Source organism: Amia ocellicauda, chromosome 5 (genome assembly GCF_036373705.1).
Source record: "Amia ocellicauda isolate fAmiCal2 chromosome 5, fAmiCal2.hap1, whole genome shotgun sequence".
Taxonomy (NCBI): Eukaryota; Metazoa; Chordata; class Actinopteri; order Amiiformes; family Amiidae; genus Amia; species Amia ocellicauda.
Genome location: NC_089854.1, coordinates 24,894,397 through 24,915,656, shown reverse-complemented (window position 1 = coordinate 24,915,656; position 21,260 = coordinate 24,894,397).

The following is a 21,260-nucleotide window of genomic DNA, read 5'->3' as shown; positions in this document are numbered from 1 at the left end:
AGTCAGTGGCATCTCGGTTCCTTGGTGAGTTATCTTCAAAGTGCACCTAGCAAAATCTGCTGAAATACACAGACTTTATGTCAAGCTTTGTACGAAGAACTTGTTTTTTTAAGAAACAGCCACCAGGAAAATTTCCAGTATACAAATTTATTCATCTCTAGAGTTACTTATATAGTTAAATATATCTGATTTCTGTAGAAAGTGGAGCAATATCTACATTCTTAAAATTAAAATGTGACGGCAAGAAAACTCCACAGGGATTTTATTGGAGAGAAACTAATATTGTTAAAGGTTTGCACAACTCTTATCATTCAATTATACTAAAGCTCACCTTCAAAGACTATGCAGTGAGCTCATATTCAAAACATCTGGGAATCATCGTTAAGGTCACCGTGCCCCCCGCCCCCCCCACTTCGGCCTATAAAAGTGGGACTTGGAGAAGAGGCTGTACAGCAGACTGAAAGGCGCATACACACAAATCACAATTTAGGTCAGGATCAGTTACAGCTTTTTCTCAAGGAAGTAAGAGAGCACACAGTCTTAAATGTTTTGATGGAGCTCAGAGCCAGAACACCAAGTTTTCTTAAAAAAAAACACAAACAACCGAGAGAAGTGATATGGTAGGCTAGATAGTAACAGCAGTGCCAGACATGTCAAGTGCCTGGTATATCAGGGATGTTTTATTAATTCCACTGTATGTGAAAGCTGGACCATGTCTGCATATTGCATGAGATCAAAAGGACACGACAGAGAAAGCTCCAAAGCCAAGGCACAAGTGACCATTTCACTGCCTGACGAGTGACTGTCAGACAATTCCATTTATTTTAATACCGTGAGGTGCTCTCTACTTCATGGTGCAACTATAAAATATTAAACACTCAAAAGCTGTAAAAACATAATTTCCCCCTAATAGTGTCAGTCTCTGTTTGGTCTGGTTTCTTTTGTTATTTGTTATTTTTCTTTCTTTCAGGAAGCAGTCCATTAAAATGTTTTTCTTATTTGTATTATTACATTAATTTTTGTTCAAGAATGTTAAATGCTCAAACCCCAAAGAGCACTATGCACTCTTAGCAGGCTTATTTATTTTTTTATTCCATTATTCTAACCTACAATTAACCTCACAGACTCCTTGCAGGCTTGGGCAGTAAAGTTTTGTGTCCAGATGAGGAAGACAGGGGTCTATTAATAGCAACAGTACGGTATTTTACTGCAAAATCAACTGATGTATCACGATAAGGTTTTACTTAGTACAGTTCTTGATTTTTTTTTTTTCCTTTTTTGGGAAATGGTATTTATTTATCCTGTTACATTTAATCTTGTTGAGTTCAGTTAATGTACATCCAAGGGCTTTCCAGGAACTAGCATCAAGCTAAATCCAACATTTGCCAGACCAATACAACCTCATTAGAGGAGGAGGGGGGAAGAAAAAGTGAAAATGTAAACCATATGGAAAATACACTTCATTGTTTAAAGCCACATTATATTTATTTATATTACACTGTATTCAAGAAAAAAAAGAAGACCTCAAAAGCTCTTATAGTGTAAATGTGTGTGTGTGTATATATATATATATATATACAGTACTGTGCAAAAGTTTTGGTGTGAAAAAATGCTGTAAATTAAGAATGCTTTCAAAAATAGACATGTTTAATAGATTATATTTATCAATTAACTAAATGCAAAGTGAGCGAACAGAAGAAAAACCTACATGAAATCTATATGCCTTTGCCTTCAAAACAGCATCAATTCTTCTAGGTACACTTGCACACAGTTTTTGAAGGAGCTCGGCAGGTAGGTTGGCCCAAACATCTTGGAGAACTAACCACAGTTCTGTGGATTTAGGCAGCCTCAGTTGCTTCTCTCTCTTCATGTAATCCCAGACAGACTCGATGATGTTGAGACCAGGGCTCTGTGAGGGCCTTACCATCACTTCCAGGACTCCTTGTTCTTCTTTACGCTGAAGATAGTTCTTAATGACTGTCGCTGTATGTTTGGGGTTGTTGTCATGCTGCAGAATAAATTTGGGGCCAATCACATGCCTCCCTGATGGTATTGCATGATGGATAAGGATCTGCCTATACTTCTCAGCATTGAGGAGACCACATTAATTCTGACCAAATCCCCAACTCCATTTGCAGAAATGTAGCCCCAAACTTGCAAGGAACCTCCACCATGCTTCACTGTTGCCTGCAGACACTCATTCGTGTACCGCTCTCCAGCCCTTCAGCAAACAAACTGCCTTCTGCTACAGCCAAATATTTCACATTGTGACTCATCAATCAGGAGCACCTGCTGCCATTTTTCTGCACCCCAGTTCCTGTGTTTTCGTGCATAGTTGAGTCGCTTGGCCTTGTTGCCACGTCGGAGGTATGGCTTTTTGGCCACAAGTCTTCCATGAAGGCCACTTCTGACCAGACTTCTCCGGACACTAGATGGGTGTACCAGGGTCCCACTGTTTTCTGCCAATTCTGAGCTGATGGCACTGCTGGACATCTTCTGATTGCGAAGGGAAGTAAGCATTATGTGTCTTTCACAGTGTCTACGGTCTTCAACTTGCCTGTTTCTTTGTGCTTCTTCAAAAGAGCTTGGACAGCACATCTGGAAACCCCTGTCTGCCTTGACATTTCTGCCTGGGAGAGACCTTGCTGATGCAGTATAACTACCTTGTGTCTTGTTGCTGTACTCAGTCTTGCCATATGTATATCTTTTGACAGTAAACTGTCTTCAGCAACCTCACCTTGTTAGCTGAGTTTGGCTGTTCCTCACCCAGTTTTATTCCTCCTACACAGCTGTTTCTGTTTCAGGTAATGATTGTGTTTCAACCTACATATTGAATTGATGATCATTAGCACCTGTTTAATTGTTTAATCATACACCTGACTATATGCCTACAAAATCCCTGACTGTGTGCAAGTGTACCTAGAAGAATTGATGCTGTTTTGAAGGCAAAGAGTGGTCACACCAAATATGGATTTGATGTAGATTTTTCTTCTGTTCACTCACTTTGCATTTAGTTCATTGATAAATATAATCTATTAACATGTCTATTTTTGAAAGCATTCTTTCACACCTGCCTAAAACCTTTGCAAAGTACTATATATATCAGCCATAGCATTATGACCACCTGCCTAATATTGTGTAGGTCCCCCTTTTGCTGCCAAAACAGCCCTGACCCGTCGAAGCATGGACTCCACGAGACCTCTGAAGGTGTGCTGTGGTATCTGGCACCAAGATGTTAGCAGCAGATCCTTTAAGTCCTGTAAGTTGGTAAGTTGCGAGGTGGGGCCTCCATGGATCGGACTTGTTTGTCCAGCACATCCCACAGATGCTCGATTGTATTGAGATCTGGGGAATTTGGAGGCCAAGTCAACACCTTGAACTCGTGATTCATCAGACCAGGCCACCTTCTTCCATTGCTCCGTGGTCCAGTTCTGATGCTCATGTGCCCATTGTAGGCGCTTTCGACAGTGGACAGGGGTCAGCATGGGCACCCTGACTGGTCTGCGGCTACGCAGCCCCATACGCAACAAACTGCGCTGCACTGTGTGTTCTGACACCTTTCTATCAGAACCAGCATTCACTTTTTCAGCAATTTGAGGTACAGTATCTCATCTGTTGGATCGGACCACACGGGCCAGCCTTCGCTCCCCACGTGCATCAATGAGCCTTGACCGCCCATGACCCTGTTGCCGGTTCACCGCTTTTCCTTCCTTGGACCCCTTTTGATAGGTACTGACCACTGCAGACCGGGAACACCCCACAAGAGCTGCAGTTTTGGAGATGCTCTGACCCTGTCGTCTAGCCATCACAATCTGGTCCTTGTCAAAGTCGCTCAGATCCTTACGCTTGCCCATTTTTCCTGCTTCTAACACATCAACTTTGCGGACAAAATGTTCACTTGCTGCCTAATATATCCCACCCACTGACAGGTGCCATGATAATGAGATTATCAGTGTTATTCACTTCACCTGTCAGTGGTCATAATGTTATGGCTGATCTCCATATATATGCATGTGTGTGGATCTTCAATATATCTCCTCTAAACATTTTGCTTTGTATTTAGAAAGAGGTAATTGTCTGGACTCTACAGGATAACGTTCCTACAGCCGATAATACAAAATATGTGGTATAAAGCCCCTTGATGCCCAAAGCAATAGAACACAAATCTATTATATTCCTGTTGATCTGAGAAAGTCCCTTCTTTGCCCAATTAATGTCCATTTCCTTTTGTGTTTGACTTCCATGAAAAAAGAGGGAGACCTATTTGCTATTCAAATCTCTGTGGAGACATTTCGGTGTTGAAATTTCTTGTGTGTTTATGCCTACAGTGTGCACTTCGCATGGCATTTTTCTGGAGTGCTACCAGAGGCAGGAAGGTGTGCACCTAACGCCAAAAGTATAGTCTGAATAGTGAAATGCATAGACGGACAGGTCATCGGGCAATTCTGGCAAATTTTTTAGTTTGGCGAGCCATTCGATTTCCACGTGGACCGGTCACCAACATCCCCGTCCCCTTGGACCGCACTTTATTGGGTCCCAGACTTCACCAGCAGCTATGTGCTAGTGTTTTTTTAATATATATTTGGCGGTCAAGTATTGGTTAAATAAATATGTAAATACATGTTTCTCAACCAAAGTGCTTGAACTTGCAGAGCTGTGGTCTGCGTGTGGGGCTACGTATCAGAAATGCAAAAGACATGCGGGAGTCTTGAGGCTAGAAGCTGGCGACAGTGATGTAGTATGGCTCACCCTACTAGCAGGTTTGAAAAACACTTAAAAAAATGTGGTGACTTACGACACAATGTGTAGCCCTGTATCTTTAGAGCTGTCCTACACCCTAATGATCTGATTGAGAGATTCTAGAGAAACCGATGGCAAGATCTGTGAGGGTGCACTTCATGGCATGGCATGCCTCCAAAAACAGACACTTTATGTGTTAAAATTATTATCAAAAGACTTACGTCTCACTCAGCTACACAGAAATGTAGTACTGAGTACGGAGAAGTAATGGAAAAAGACAATTCATTGAAAGTGTGTGAGCATCTTTGAGGGCTAGTGTAGGCTGCGGGCTTCTCAGAAGCAGGGGGTTTTCTAACCAATCGAAAAAGGAAAGTTTGGTTTCTGATCGTAGGCACTTCTGTTTAACGCCCACCTGTCAGCTTGTAGACAAGCCAGCCCCGAGAGTCCAGGGAGAACATAAAACAGCTGCATCGTGGGGAGGAGAGACAAGGGTGACGATGGCACAGTGTGTGTGTGGTGGGGGGGGGGGCAGGCAGGGTGGTGGCAGAGACAATAATTAATCTTCAACTAGCACAGAAACAAGGGCTGCCTCGAACGTCAGGCATGGAGAAAGCTCAGCACAGACAAGGTTCAAGGTTTTTATTTAGTCATGTCAAAAGAAATATGAAACGTGCAATCAGTGCATTTAAAACAAATATTAAAATGGCAAAAGCAATAAAACAAGGTAACATGACCACCATCATGGTAAGATAAACACACATGTAATCAAGTAAAGTGAGTTCAATGAGTGTGTTTATCGGGAATGTCTCTGATTAAATACCCATATAGTACTAGGGAATAAAGAGTCTCTGGACCAATTTGTGCGAGTCCTCAGGGACAAGAGCCTCCCTGTGCTGCTGCAAGTAAATGCAAAATATAGAGGGTGGTTGGCATCTACTGAGATCTTTTCTAAGTCTTCTCCAGCATTGCCCTCTGACACACACTCACCAGGTCCTCCACATCAGCACCAACCATCTCAGCAACCTGCCTGGCAACTCGCTGTAGTTTTTTAAGATTAAGTTTTAAGAGGTTGCCAATGCAGGTCATGGCGATGAAGGTCATGACAGACTGCACTACACTACAAAAAAATCACAGCCTAATGTCTTTGTCCTCCTTGAAAAGCTTGAGTTTACGTAAAAAATACAGACACTGATTGGCTGTGGAATAGATCTTGTTTGTATTTATGTTCCAATTGAGTTTATGATCAATGTAAGTTCCAAGGTATTCGTATTCTGATACTAATTCCACTTCTTCCCCCAGAATTGTCAGAGGTGCTAGATGAATTTCTGTTTCCAGAAGTCAAAGACCATTTCTTTGGTCTTGCTGGCAATGAGAGAAAATGGTCCTCGCACCATTTAACTAAGCAGTCCACCTGTCTGATGTAGTGGCTCTTGTCCCCCCCACCCCAATGCGTCTTAACACCAGGGTATCATCTGCATACTTACAGACATATTAGTTCCAGGGCATGTCTCTAGTTCCTCCTCAGAAGAAAATGCAGCATAATGCTTTTCAATTCCGATACGTATGGCAAAACAGTGTGGTGGAAGAAACATCACCTACCGAGATGAAGGAAATGTCAGACAACTAACATTACCTGCTACACCTGACTTCACCAATTCAGGCAGTGTGTCATCAGCCCATTGGCGGCAGATCTCAGGGCATCTCCCTCTTACATTTCCAGTCTTGACAGATATGTTTTTACAGTATTTGATTAGATAAGGACAAAGACTCCGATTGCTATGCAAACGAATGTCAAGGAAAAGAATCAGCAATACTATGGTAAAAGATAAGGGGATCCATATAGAAAGCACTGTTGTTTTAAGACCAGCTTCTATGCACCAGCTGTTCCTTAATTTCTCTCCCTTTCTGCCTCTGTCCATCCCTCTCTGTCGCACTCAATTTTTCCCTACTTCCCTATGCCCCAATTCAGCGCTACATTTCAGAGGCCATCTTCACATTCTCGCCGATCAGCTCCAAAGCGAGAAAAAGCAATGGCAGGAATTAGTTGTTAGGATCGATTAACAGAATAAAACTTTTCAGGGTAACGCCAGAAAATCTGCTCTCCGTCAGAAAGATAATCTTCTGATACACCTGTTGATGGAAGCATTCTTGTATTTACCATCGTAACACAGCAACACGCATATAGTCTTAAGCAGTTTAAAGGGAAGCCCAAATCCCTCCTAGAGGGAAGGTTAGACAAATTCACTTACTGATTGATATTCTGGAAGGGGTACTCAGTTTAGGGTTAGAGACAAGGCAGGGCTACCGTACAGAGCTATGCTTCTGGAAAGGAAAGGAAAAAATATCCATCTCCACGCGATTTCTGACAAAGCATTACTGTAAAATGCAACATTATATTGAGATCTACTTTTATAATCCCTTAAACAAAAATCAAAGAAACCTGAGACAGTCATGTTAAGTAAACTGAAGTACTAAGACTTCCTGTGTATTTCTTCTTACCATGGATTCATCAGAAATACAACAAAACCATTCAACTGTACGTATTGATCTGATGACTCATTCCTTTTTTTTTTTTTTAAGCTGTCAAAATGCCAGCCTCCCCCCCCAACACACACCCTCTTTTCAAATGTAATTTATTGCAGTGCACATTGCAGTGTTTGGTTCTCTTCTGCTCCATTTCCTTTGTAATTGGTTCCAAAGAAGAGGGAAGTAACAACATGCTGTACTAAAGTGAGAGACACACATGCAAATCAAACCACTGAGAAAAATGAAAGAAGGGCCACGCCCACTAGTGTCTGCACTTTGTGTGTGTAGACGCCACTTTTTTTTTTTTTTTTTTATCTTCGACCTCTTCTCTCTCTCATCTTTACTAGACTTTATGTACACTAATTGGATCATGTGCATATGTACAAAACTAGATACTGCTGATGGACAGATATCGCTGTCAGTCAGTCCAAAATGCCAGGGATGGAGAAGGGTAGCAGACATTAGGTTCAAAGAGATATATTAGGGGAGTGAAAAAAAGCAACTGTCCAGCACATGGAGTTGGGGAAGAAAAAACTATCACGTACAAAGTTTCCAAATGAGAGCTGTGTTTGCAGATACTATATATTATAATGTACCTTTCTTTCCCTTTCTTTGGAAGGCAGTTCCTGAGGCACAGTGTGATGACTGATATTAATAAACAAGTAAAAGAGAGGTACTTACTGCTGAAACACAGCTTCCACACATCCACAGAGATAAAAATAGGAGTCTACACAATTCATAATTGGTATGTGGAGAATGCAACACGTGGGAAAGGTGTTGTTTTCTAGCATGAGCGTTAATGAAGGGTGTGAATGCCAACTTCAGTTGTATATAAACAGTGATGCATCTGTTTATCTGGTCTCATAGCTCTTGTGTAGCAAGTAATGACATCACGCCCCAGTATTTGTTTCTGTTGTGGAACACTCTGTTCCTTATTCCCGTCTCGAGTCTGTGTATTCACGCAAAAATTATCTGTTCCTGACATTTCCGCCAAATGCGTCAGCTGAGGGCTTGTTCTTTGGTCTGGTGCCCAGGATTCCTTGGCCTTCTGATTTCATGCATGTATGTTGAAAAAATGTATTTCTTGTGTGTTATTTTTAAGTTCGATTTTACTGTGCTTCCATGTATGTATTTCAGCATTCAATTTCATTAGTTACTAAGCCATTTTAGCAACGATGTTCACACCTGAAAAAAGAAATGAGAAAACCAAAGGATCTAATACTCAGGGTGAACAAAAATGACTTTTAAAACATCTTATTCTTACTTTATAAAATGTCAAGAACAACCACAACACAAGAATGCCATAGGAATGCAGTCCCTGAGGTTACCTTTGGCAGGTGAGTCCTATTTAGTTTCAGGATGTTTGACCACCATGTTAAGCACTACAGAATGCCCTGCAACATCTCTCTGTGAAGCACTGGAAGAAGCACTGGCATGCTGGAGCTCTTCCCAAATCCACTTGCCCCTGACCTCACTTGTTTTCAGAAGGAAGAAACGTACAAAAATGAGAAGGTTGATCGAAGGCAGCTGGATCACTTTCACACATATTTTCCGTAAGAGACACACTAAAAATAGCATGGTCTCGACACAAGCCTCAGTGCACTACCAGAGACGCATGCAGCCCACAGATGACCACATCCAGAGTCCACCCAGATTCCTGCCAGCGCTTGGGCTTCTGCACAAGGACGGACAGACAAGGTGAGAGGGAAGGAAAAGGAGTGCAGCCATGCAAACATGAATATACTGATCTGAGTAACTTACAGTACAGAAGGACTATTCATTAACAGTTTTAAAATTACAGAATGGAAAAAAAGAAACATAATAACCTCCACCAACCAAAAAAAAGGACACATACAGTGAGGGAAAAAAGTATTTGATCCCCTGCTGATTTTGTACGTTTGCCCACTGACAAAGAAATGATCAGTCTATAATTTTAATGGTAGGTGTATTTTAACAGTGAGAGACAGAATAACAACAAAAAAATCCAGAAAAACGCATTTCAAAAAAGTTATAAATTGATTTGCATGTTAATGAGGGAAATAAGTATTTGATCCCCTATCAATCAGCAAGATTTCTGGCTCCCAGGTGTCTTTTATACAGGTAACGAGCTGAGATTAGGAGCACTCTCTTAAAGGGAGTGCTCCTAATCTCAGCTCGTTACCTGTATAAAAGACACCTGTCCACAGAATCAATCAATCAATCACATTCCAAACTCTCCACCATGGCCAAGACCAAAGAGCTGTCCAAGGATGTCAGGGACAAGATTGTAGACCTACACAAGGCTGGAATGGGCTACAAGACCATCGCCAAGCAGCTTGGTGAGAAGGTGACAACAGTTGGTGCGATTATTCGCAAATGGAAGAAACACAAAATAACTGTCAGTCTCCCTCGGTCTGGGGCTCCATGCAAGATCTCACCTCGTGGAGTTTCAATGATCATGAGAACGGTGAGGAATCAGCCCAGAACTACACGGGAGGATCTTGATAATGATGTCAAGGCAGCTGGGACCATAGTCACCAAGAAAACAATTAGTAACACACTACGCCGTGAAGGACTGAAATCCTGCAGCGCCCGCAAGGTCCCCCTGCTCAAGAAAGCACATGTACAGGCCCGTCTGAAGTTTGCCAATGAACATCTGAATGATTCAGAGGAGAACTGGGTGAAAGTGTTGTGGTCAGATGAGACCAAAATCGAGCTCTTTGGCATCGACTCAACTCGCCATGTTTGGAGGAGGAGGAATGACCCCAAGAACACCATCCCCACCGTCAAACATGGAGGTGGAAACATTATGCTTTGGGGGTGTTTTTCTGCTAAGAGGACAGGACAACTGCACCGCATCAAAGGGACGATGGACGGGGCCATGTACCGTCAAATCTTGGGTGAGAACCTCCTTCCCTCAGCCAGGGCATTGAAAATGGGTCGTGGATGGGTATTCCAGCATGACAATGACCCAAAACACACAGCCAAGGCAACAAAGGAGTGGCTCAAGAAGAAGCACATTAAGGTCCAGGAGTGGCCTAGCCAGTCTCCAAACCTTAATCCCATAGAAAATCTGTGGAGGGAGCTGAAGGTTCGAGTTACCAAACGTCAGCCTCGAAACCTTAATGACTTGGAGAGGATCTGCAAAGAGGAATGGGACAAAATCCCTCCTGAGATGTGTGCAAACCTGGTGGCCAACTACAAGAAACGTCTGACCTCTGTGATTGCCAACAAGGGTTTTGCCACCAAGTACTAAGTCGAAGGGGTCAAATACTTATTTCACTCATTAATATGCAAATCAATTTATAACTTTTTTTAAATGCGTTTTTCTGGATTGTTTTGTTGTTATTCTGTCTCTCACTGTTAAAATACACCTACCATTAAAATTATAGACTGATCATTTCTTTGTCAGTGGGCAAACGTACACAATCAGCAGGGGATCAAATACTTTTTCCCTCACTGTAGAAAAGGAACAACTTGCAAATTCAGTTTCCGGTCGAGAAAATCAAAATGGTTTCACCTTGCTACTTAATATGCCTTTTCCTGTATCTTGAAACCAAATAAGTGGAGCGTGTTACTGTAAGAGGCCAGATGGCAGCCATGGTGGGTGAGCTCTTACTGTAAAGGGTAGGGAGCTTGTTGAGCATGATTTGCATGAACCATTTGGCAACACGGTTTACAGGACGATGCAGAGCGCAGGCCAGTGTGTGGTTGTCATACAACACGTCTTATTGTTGTGGAGCAGAATCCAGCCTACACATGTCACTGCTCTGGTCTGGGGTTTGGCACATGGTCCTGAAGTCCTGCATTCTCCCACAGAACATCTGATTTACGCTCCCTGCACAAAGCTTTTGATAGTTCATGCTCTTTTAATCAGCAGATATTAATGAACTACACTGAGGAATGCACTAAATGTGAGGAATTTATGCAATTTCTGAATAGGTTATTCATACGAAAAGCTTTTTTGAAAATAATCTGCATTAGGTCAGGCATTTGTGGCAAAGAACACATTTATTTGCTTTGCGTTTGATATCATTAAAAGATGGCAATCGAGCACATTTTGATAGAACAATATTTATGTGTGTATTTAATTTACAGTCCATAAAATGAAAGAGATGTGGAGACAAAAATATTAAGAGATAATTATTATAAATAGATAATAAATACATATAATGAATAAACATAAATATTAGCAAAGGCTTGAGAGTTTAGTGGTGTGATAACTATTTCCTTTGTTTCTTCAAGATGTTAGGTGCTTGTATCAAAGCCCATTGTTCAGTATGAGTAGAGCAGTGTTAAAACAAATAGATATTTATAAATATAAATGTCCTACATGAAATCAACAATATCTGCGGTTACTATTAACCAGCTTGATTGTTCTTGGAGTAGAGTGGTTTATACTATTAAATATGGGTGCTGGCTGTATCCCAAACAATAATGCAAAACAGTTACATTAATTAAAAGTAAACAATTGATCCAGCTGCACATAGAAACATAATACCCAGGGTGTACTTATCTGCCTTATCTTGGCCATGTCTAAACAAAGTCCACAAGGTGTTCCACAGTCAAGCTGAATTTCTATGAAGTCAATTACCAAGTTAGGCCACTGCTGTTTAACCAGTCTGTGGTTAATTACGAAGGCCAATGCAGATTCCCAGCAGAGATTAATGTGTAAAAGCAATTCACAGAAGCGGTTAATTTGGTCTACTATACCCTAACTGCATCCCCATCAAATTAGTATGAGTCTAAAAATAGGGCATTTCAAGGTGTAAAGACTATGAATGATAAAGGTACATCTTTATAGTGTGACAATTTTACAGAAATTATAGAGCTTTAACTTTGTTTGAATTTAAATTTGGATACAAATGATGATTATGAATATTATCATCATCATTATCATATTATTATTATATTTTTACAAGTTTTGCCAATGAAAACTCCTTTCGGGAGCTCTTGTACGAAATGCACCATGTAAAGAAAAGCCAATCTGATTAGAGCCGACGTGCGTCCCTGTAAGACATGGGAATGTTTGCACTCCCAGAGCAGGGAAGCAGCGTTTTGCTGAAGGATGTGTTGATATAGGACTCAAGTGCTCCTGGCGGACGATTATAAGAAGTGATTTTGTGTTGCTGAAATATTATCCTGCAGGGAAGAAGCCGGCACCGTCTGACTGCTGGTTACAGAAACAATCCCCTCTATCTTATTTATCCTCAGACTGGTGTTTAATTGTGTCTCCTAATTAGATCTGTGCCAAGTGGGAACTGCCAGTGCAGACAGCAGACATTGGATTTTCGCCCTCCTTTCAATCAATTGCACTTAGCGGATCGTGAGCTCACAGAGAGGCACTTAGCCCAGGTGTCAGAGGAGAGCACATGAGCGCATGCCTGCCGTGACCAACAGATCAACTGCACCGCTTCCTCTCAGGTAGAGTCATGACTGGCGATGTTGGGAAGAAAGCTATGGTGCCACTCTTAAACTGGCAAGTGATTGTACTCACTCTCTAATATAGTGCCTTTACTCTTTTCCTGCTTCTCTGCTGACTGAGGATCTGACATGTTAACTACTACATAGACACCAAGGCTTCCTCTTTGTATTGCTCTGATGTTTTTTAAGTCACCCTGGACAAGGGTGTCTGCTAAGAAATAAATAATATGAGATGAACAGTCACTTCTTACCATCATTGATTGGGGACTGTCAACCATGTGTCTGAAACTTGGGTGAGAGAATAAAGGGAGACACATTGCACACATAGTAGCACTGCCACCATCCTGGACAAAGTACTGCCTGCAAAGTTACCAGTAGTATAAGTTGTAATCTTGGGCATTGCAGACACAGATGCATTCACCCCTGATTTTCCTAAGAGTCCTTCACAAACTCTAGAAAACACTGTGTAGGAATATTGCAACTCTCTTAATTTCCCCACAACCTGCCTGCTCTGCCACTTATATTTGGATTTACATAAAAGGATCTTAATCTGAAGAACGCACATGCACACGCACACACACACACACACACACACGTATATATCTGGAATGGCACATAATGTCACATTATTCTGAAACTGAATAAGAGAGCTCCCTTGTTTGAAAACAAACCCTCACCCCCAGAGCAATGCTTTAGAGAGCAGCACTTCAGGGAAACCATGTGACTTTCCAAACGATGCAGAGAGAAAGGGACCAAGAAAGAGAAAAAGAGGGGAGGGGAGGGGAAGAGCGGTTGAGGAAGGAGGGAGAGATGGAGTAAGAGAGGGAGGGGGGGGAGGAATATGGTATTTTGAGTGAGAAGCCAAGCTGCACTGAAGTGTGAAAGGCAGAGGGTTCGGGTGTCTCTGTGACAAGAATTCATAAGAGTTAATAAAGACAACGTGCAGCTCATGCGACTGTCTGGGCCTTCTCCTGAAAAATACATTACTTATTAATCTCAGATAAAGATTATTAAAAAATAAATACAAATAACAAACATGTTCGATTCACTGCATATAATGCTCTTTCACTCTCGTGGCTCCCCCCACTCACACCTGTGTCTCAGGGCCCCCTACCCACATTGGCAAAGACCTGAAGTGAAATGCAAGCCACAGCCCCAGCTGAGGGACAGTTGAGGAAGCATGTAAAACCAGCTTAGCAACTAAAGAGAGCCCCCCTGAGACTATGTGCTGCCTAATTAAGTCTCTGTATAAAAGCTCTGAATTATTCATATGTCAGCACCAGGCCGAGCAAATTAAACAGCTTTCCTACACTCACCAGGCTAGTGCAGTACGAGCATTGTGGTGCACAGTCTCTCTGTGCTTTTGCATGGATTTGTGATTCCATGTTGCACAGGTATCGTCTGTGCATTCGTGTCTACCATAATGTTAACCATACGCTCCTGATAGATGCGTGCAAGGCTAATAAAACAAAGACAAGCAATTCTACAGTGGATCAGAAGAACACTGGTCTCCATAGCCACTGAACCATATTGCATTCCTGCAGCTAGGAACAAAAAACAAAAGTTGGCACAGAAGCATTTAATTCATCCCAGATGTTCATAACTCTGCTCAGATATGCCGTGCTAGAGTATAGGAACTCTATACTTCAGCACAGTTAGAGAATGGTCTGACTAAAGAATGCTGGTGTGTGTGTGTGTTCGTGTGTGTGTGCTTGCCTGTGTGTTTTTGTGAGTGTGCGTGTATGTGTGGTACAGGGAAGACTGGCCAGCTGAATAAATATCACCATGGCATCCTGGAAGCCAAATCACACCTGGATTGTCTGACTGAATGTCCAGTTTAACAACTTTTCCCGACCCGGTGCTGTGTGCCACTGACCGACCTGTGCCATCGCCAGAAGTATCTTCTGTCAGGACTGCACAGTTCTAGGAAATGCTACTGTATTCTAGTTGTCGTGATTTCCATTCTTATCACATTAGTGTGTGAGGCCAAATGCAAACCCTTATCATTACCAGGAAGTGACAGGCTTGGTTAGTAATTCCTGTTAACTTCATCAGTTTCATATGTGCAAATATTTGGTTCCGTCTGCTGTCTGCTTTTGCATTCTGTTACAAAAGGTGAGTTATGTTATCCCTCTCTGGGCAATATTTAATATACAGAAGGAGTTTGTTCAGTTCTGGACACCTCTGCACCTGATATGTGTGTTTGTGTCTATATATATTATACAGTACACAAGCACACACACAAACACACATATATATACACTCATTTACATATGTTTTAAGCCTATTTGTATCCTTTTTGAGTTGCCACATGTAGAACATTACAGTTCTGTCATACAGCAGGTGTGGGTTTAAATTTAGAGTGAGTGACAGAGTTCAAAGAGTAATAAAAGGTCTTAAGTGTAAACTGCAACGCTGTCTAAAGCCATTGCACGTTTATTTTCTGTCCCAGTAAATTTGGTGCTGTACTGAAATTACCATTCCTTGAAGATTTAAAGAAGCTACAGAAGAATGCAGTGCTTTATCACATAAAAATTGGCAGGTATATTAGCTTTGGCTAAGGAGATTCAGAGTCCTCTAAATTATCTTCCTTAAATCGCACATGAAAAACAGAACAAAGCAAACGAAATAACTGGCAGTCCCCAAAAAAAAAAACGTATGCCCAAACCTGACAAACAAATACCACATCAGTTTTAATAATACAAGCAGTGTGTCATTTCACTTCCCCTTTAACTAGCATTTACCGGACTTCAAGCTTTCAAATGTTACTGGAAGTGCCCCAGCATGCAAGGTTTTACATGAGACCATGACTTCACTGTGCCCTGGTTTGCACAACAGAGAGACAAAAAGACTTCTCATCTCTTCCTGCTTGGCTTATAAATACAGACAGGAAAATGTCTAAGTTCTAGACAGTGGCAGTTGCCCCATGTCAGGGTCAATTTAAACCAACAGAGCTGCCTGCTCAGGCCTTCATTCGACTTAGAGGGACATCTTTCAAAGCCCCTTTGTCCCACTGCAACATCTGCCCTTGTTCTTCAATCGGCAGATAAAAATCGGCAAAAGCTGGTTTTACGCGAATGATACAAAAAATATTTTCACGATATCAAGACCACATTGAACACGAAAAAAATCTAAACTAACTAACTGCTGTCACACAAGACAGTTGAACCCAGGGCGACCGCGGCTTAAAAATCTAGAGCTTTGCCAGGGTGAACTCGCCCCTGCAGGAGACAAGGGTTAAGATTTCCAGTCCAGCACATAGCGCTCACCTCGGGTTGAAAAACATTCATGTGAATTTTAAAGATGGTGTCTACACAGGAGAAGGACGTGCATGTAGTGTGCAGCAGACAGCTAACAATAAGGCCTTGTTCATGCCTTCCCAGTGTCAAGGAAGCTGTTATTCTCTTTGCACCGCTGACTGACAGCTGAAGTAGCCTAAATTACATTGCATTCCAGGGAACATAAACAAAGAACAATCTATCGCCCCTCCCGAGGATGTGCACATGCTAACTCTCATGGCTGCAGTTGTCACATTATGAAGAAACTTCAATATAATGATGCTACACTTGCTACACTATCAACATGTAAGAAAACAAAAAACACCCACAGTGCAAAGTGGAGAGCTGAGCGTACTGCTATACTACAGGGTAGCTGGAGATATGCTCCCAGTACTCATTAGCCACCAGGATATGGATTTGTTATTATTGGTTTTACTGGAAGTCCTAGTATGCAGCTGCTCTGATGAGCAGGTGGTGTGTCAGTTGGGAAAGCTGGGTTTTCTTGTGCGGACCAAACACTTACGGTGGTTAAAGGGATCTAATTCCGACCAGTTCACCAAAATGTGTCTTGTGAAAGATAGGTTAGTGAAAAAACAATATACATGCTGTATATATTACTGAATTAGTTTAGTGGGGGGTCTTATTCACCATCTCTCTCTGTCTGTCATTCTCACCACAAAGAAAATCAAAAAAGGTTTGGGACCAGAGACAAAAGTAGGCACGTGTAATGCAAATTAATATTTTAAGTATGTCCGTCTCACAAGAAAAATGTAGATTACAGATGCTAAAATGGTCGGTAAAGTAGAACTAGCCATTGAAGTCAAGTGAAATCGAGTTTCTTACTCCACAAAATAAGGGGGAGTGATTGAAAAAAACAAGCTGCCATGGCCTCCTAATTTTCAGTGCTTTCTTTTCTTTTTCTCCGATTTTATGAAAGCCTTTCTCTGTCTCTGACGGTGTGAATGGCCCTGCTCCCTCTCGGGCAGTGAATGAGCGATTCGCCTGGCTGGGCTGGCCTCTCGCTCAGAGCAGTTCCCTGCAGTCAGGTGACCTGGCGGCCCATTCAAGAGGATCAGCTGTCACTGCCCGAGCAGCCCTGCGCCGGAGAGAGAGCTCCCCCGCCACACAGAGCTCTCCTCCACACGGCTGCCAACTGAAGAGGCAATGCTAAACCTGCTAATACACAGCCGTGGTCTCCAACACTGTCCTGGAGAGTCCAATATATACATGTATGTGTGTGTGTGTGTTTGTTAGTATAAATAACACATTCAATTACATCACATGTAAATTAATTCTTCCAATACACATATTTGCCTGTGGGTCATGAAGGACTGACACTGACAATTTCAGCGTGTCAGATGAGCACTTCTGATAAAATCTCCCCATCCTGTAAACAGAAGAAATAGATCAGAGGGAGAGATCAGCACAAAGGTGTGACATGCATACGACTGCATGCCTTGACACATTTTTGAACAAAACACCTTTCCACATAGGGCAGGTTTAACTAAACACATTAAATTCCAGCAAACCATGAAGGTCTGCTGATGTTGTACCATTACTGCTCCCACAAAATAAATTTGACTTAATTGTAAATGTAATTTAGCCTCTGGGGGCCTGTTGTAACTGCCATAATCCAGGCCTGCCTAATAAGAGTAATTGTGTGTGTTAATGAAACTGTCGACTGTAAGATAGACATGCAAAGGTGATGCTATGGAACGGCTCCAAACTACAATTTTTCTGCATTTGCTAGTCTAAACTACAGACAACGTCCATCCGTGTTTATAGTAACAGCAAGGAGCAGCAGCACAATTAAGTTTTTTGTCAACATGTTAATGCTCTGGAATAGTCTGGGCTAAGTGTTTTGTTTCCAGGCCAACACTCCTTTCAGTTTCAGTGAATTGTTGATACTGGACAGGTTTTTTTTTTAGACACGGCCCCTGCAACGTGCTCTCATTTAATCCTGAGAAGGCCACAATGCCCTAACCCTAGCCCGGGCTTCTCGGAAAGCTCGCTTTGGCTCTCAGACAGGCCGCCCTCTGCTTCATGAGAGAGAATTCAATCCGTCTGGCCTGGTGTGAGAAACTCAAGCTGTTCTGTGCTGAGGTAATTCCGGGAGCACTTCACAGAACTGTGCTACAGTGGATCAGGTAACAGGGCAGGATACAAGCTCACACCGATGTGCATCCAGGACACACACCGAAGCACAGGCACGTAATGCATACAATGCCGAGCGTCCATACTTGCACAACCCTTGTAAACTGCCTTCTGAGAGGCTGGCAACCAAATGCATTAATAATAAGAACACAACTGCACACATATGGAATCATTCGCACCCATTTGCACACTAAACCTGCTATGTGTTTTTCAAAGACATGTCACTTGCTTCGGTTTGCACACCTAGACTTACTGGATTACAGCAATTAAACGTCACTCGAGTTTAGAGGTCGCATACTGCTTTACAACATGACAGTAAGCTATGTCACAACAATCAATACAAACTTTGTGTACGGCTTCAATTTTGTAAGTATGTCTTGTTAAAAATAGCTGCTGAGCAGACAGCTGGCTCAAAGATTTGCAAACAGGCTGTTATGGTAAAGGGCAAGGATTTTTTTTATATATATACACACACACACACACATCTACATACACTAAATAAAGGAATAGTCACAAAGCCACATAGACAAACAATTCTATTATGAAATAAGACTGATCAACAGTCTCAGAATGATATACACATCTCTCTCTCTAATCTCACTATCTGGAAAGGTTACAGTGCTAAGGTGACACTTTCTTCCTGCTGCTTAATTACTGAAGAGGAAATGGTTCAGGTGTAAATATACTCTTGCCAGTATGCACCTGCCTGCCTTACTGGAACACTTAGTGCTATTTATAAACATGCAACCGTGAAGCAATTTTCTTTGCCCTTTTTACAGGTCTTCTGACAATAAAGATAAACATAAACAAACAAACAAATAAATAATCACATTATGAACAGAACTCTCTCAGGTGAAAGATCTCACATGCATTGGTTTTCCTGCACTTTTGCAGTTATTTTACTGGAACCCACAGCGTGGCCCGATCAATGTAAACGGTGCCTACAATTTGTCAGCACACGTCACTGCGGAGAACCTAATATTACTAGCCATGATCTCATCTCCACCCTGCGACTCGTAGTGCTGAAACCACATTCGCGCAGCAGCAAGGTCAGACAGTCCCAATCGATGAGAGAGGGTGAATGACTGTTTCCCACTTTCGGTGTTAGATGAAGGGGTTGCCACCTGCCACCCTCAGATAACTGTGCTCATTATGCAACACTGGCAGTCGTTGCTTTTTGGACTCTCTTGGAGAAGGTATACCTTCCTGCATCTTCTCCCACACTAAATGGCTCCCGATGTCATTGGTATGCCGATTTAAAACGTGTGACTACTGTGTCTCACATGTGGGAAGTGATTTTAATTGCAGCTCTTCTGATTTGAAATTGCATGCAGAAACCGGGCAATCTCTACCCTCCATTTTAATTCCTGCAGCAGAGAAAATAAATTGCTCCCAATTCACTAAGAAGCAGGAAACATTTACTGTTGCAAATCTACAGTAGAGCCATTTTTTAATTTTAAGACAGAAGAAAAATAAAATAAAAAACAGAGCCTGTGCAATGGAGCATAAAGCTTTGAAGGTTGTTTTGCAAATCACTAACTGGCTTAGTTAGTGGCACAGTGTGCAGCAAATGAGAAAAAGGCAGAAACTGCAATGGTCTAGTCAACCACAAGGGGGACAAATCTCATCTTGTGTATCAGTGCTGCTAAAGTCAGTAATGATGATCATCATTCTTGTTATTCCGGGCATACCACAGCCTAGTAATGAACCCTAGGGCTCTTATTTGTGCGTCTCATGTTTTTCTTTTTTTCTTTATACCACGTGCAGTTTAACTGTCAGCCCTTCTCGTAACAAACCACACACCCTCTTGCTGCACCTCCAGCTGTGGTGTGCGGTGAACACCTGTCCCAGATCCACACTGGCATCAGCACTGAGCAGAACAGGCACAACAAATCTGATTTCAGTAGCCCCCTGCAGCTCAGGCCCATGTGTACTCATGACACAAGTTGTGGGCCGACACCTGGCAGACGAAATTCAATGTGGACAAGTGCAAGGTATTACATGCAGGTAACAGAAAGGTCCACTATAATTACACTATGGGAGGAATAGAACTAGATGAAGTAACGCATAAGAAAGACCTAGGAGTCTACGTGGACCCCTCACTTTCTCCATCCAAGCAATGTGGGGAAGCAATAAAAAAGGCAAACAGACTGTTAGGGTATATTGTCAAAAGTGTAGAATTGAGAACAAGGGCAGTAATGTTAAGACTGTACAATGCACTAGTTAGAGCTCATCTGGATACTGTGTGCAGTTCTGGGCTCCACACTTCAAGAAAGATATCGCTGCTCTAGAGGCAGTTCAGAGGAGAGCAACCAGACTTATTCCAGGTCTGAAGGGAATGTCCTACTGAGAGACTGAGGACCTGAACCTTTTCACCCTGGAACAGAGGAGACTACGTGACTTGATTCAAGTCTTCAAAATCATGACAGGCATCGACCACATCAAACCAGAGGAGCTTTTCCAGATCAGCAGGGACACACGCACCCGGGGACACAAAAGGAAATTGGGCTTCAAGGCATTCAAGACAGAAAACATGAGACACTTCTTCATGCAGAGAGTCACAATCTGAACAAACTCCCCAGCGATGTGGTTGAAGCTGAAAATTTGGAAGCATTTTAAAATCAGACTGGATAGGATCCTTCGATCACTTGGTTACTAATGGACACCAAACAAGCACGATGGGTTGAATGGCCTCCTCTCATTTGTAAATTTTCTTATGTTCTTATGACACTGACCCACCAAGTAGAGTGCATTTCAGCGTGTCAGTATGAAAGAGGTGACTGCACCTGAGCTTGTCTTACAGTGTGTGAGCAACAAGATTCTGTCCGAGTGTGTGTGTGTGTGCGTGTGTGTGTGCGTGTGTGTGCGTGTGTGTGTGTGTATTTTAAGGTACTTCGTTTGTCATAGTAACCAAAGGCTAACTGTGAAGGGTTGTAAGTTTTGTGTGAAAGGTATCTAAGTTATTAAGGCCCTTATCTGTCTCTAACTGTATACTGCATGTTTTCTGTTTGTTTGCGTGCATGTGTGTTTATATGAGGAAGCCATACCGGTTTCAGACATTTTCAGATACATGCATCAATTAGTTCCCCACCCTGGTTCTTTCTGGTATTGCAGCATTGCTAAGAAAGGTTTTGTTTCTTGTAAAGGTACATTTCCTGT